The following is a 1,428-nucleotide window of genomic DNA, read 5'->3' on the forward strand; positions in this document are numbered from 1 at the left end:
TTTAGAATGAGTTTGACTTCACAGGATTATGTAGAGAGAGCTTAAATACACAGACAATTATATATACTCTGTACTTTTACAACCAGTTGGTTAGAAGCAATAGAAACACAATTTTACACACACACACAGAGGCAGTAACAAAATATTTTATATCTAAAAATACGTTTTGTCAGGGCCAGCAGGTGGTGTGGTAGAAAGGCGCTGGACTCCTACATGGCAGACTGCAGTTTAAATCCCAGACTTGGTTGCTTGTTTTCTCACTTTCCCTCTCTCTCTCGCTCTCTCTCTCTGAAAAGCATATATGCTGTATAGCAAATTTAAATATAATAAATAAAATTAAATAAACAATTCTTAAAAAAATAATTTTGTCATGTTTTTCTTAATCCAAGAGTAAGATAAAAACACATCTTTTGGGACCTGCAGTTGGCACAATGGCTATGTCACTGGACTCCCATGTAGTTGACCACGGTTTGATTCCCAGACTCAGTGTCTTAAACTCTCACCAGGTGCGTGTGCGTGCGTGCCCAAGATCCCGAGAGGAGAAAGGAGGAGAAGGGACTGCAGCATGGCCATCTCCCCTGGGGGGGTGATTTCTCACTTTCTGTCTCTCTGTCTCTGTCTTTCTGGGAAACGCATGCACCCTATAGCAAAAACCTCTCCAAGAAAACCCCCAAAAAAAACCAACAAAAAATCTTGTATGCCCACACTCACTACTCATGTATATATTTGCTGATATGTATAAAAATTGGTATAAAGTACCCATGTGATAATCAGCATAATAACATATATCAGTAATCCAACCTTATAGTCCAGTACTAGCACACTATACATAATATTTTGTACCTGGTTTCAAAATATTGCAAATGCTTTACCAATTTCGATAAGATTTTATTCGGCTAGTTTTTTCTTTACTTTTTTTTCCCCAGGGGAGAATGCAAATGCAGTCCCTCACTACCACAGTTATGCAGCTGAGTTTCCCACATTTGAGGAAATCAAGGGGTTGGCACATCCGGAGTGCAGTGGAAAAGCCTCGCCCTGGGAAAACCACCTTCATGATCATGGTAACTCCTCTGCCACGTAAATATACTTAGCTAATTTTTAATGACCACACAGTAAGCTGTGTTAGGCTATGTTAGGATTTATTCGAATAACCCTCACTATTGAACATATAAGCTATTCTCAGTTTTAGGCTATTACAAACACCCTTGTAGATAATCATTCTGCACATCTTTCATTATTTTAGTAAATTCCCAGAAGGGTAATTTTTATATTAAAGGATATCCATGATTTTAATGTATTTGAAAATTATTGAAAGTCACAGGCAATGATAAGAACATTCCATAACCAATGATAACAATGGGAATTTGTAATATATACTTTAAAAAATGCATTTATTACTTAATCTTTTTTTTATCTTGTCTTTATTAG

The 1,428-nt window shown here is 36.7% G+C and overlaps 1 non-coding gene across 1 annotated transcript; it reads right to left on the reverse strand.

Moving 5' to 3' along the window:
• Positions 1-925: 925 nt before the first annotated feature.
• LOC114004623 (U1 spliceosomal RNA) lies at positions 926-1,085 on the reverse strand. The gene has a single exon (XR_003546741.1). It is a non-coding gene; the product is annotated as a U1 spliceosomal RNA (small nuclear RNA).
• Positions 1,086-1,428: the final 343 nt, after the last annotated feature.

Source organism: Tupaia chinensis, unplaced genomic scaffold (genome assembly GCF_000334495.1).
Source record: "Tupaia chinensis unplaced genomic scaffold, TupChi_1.0 Scaffold000062_1, whole genome shotgun sequence".
Lineage (NCBI taxonomy): Eukaryota > Metazoa > Chordata > Mammalia > Scandentia > Tupaiidae > Tupaia > Tupaia belangeri.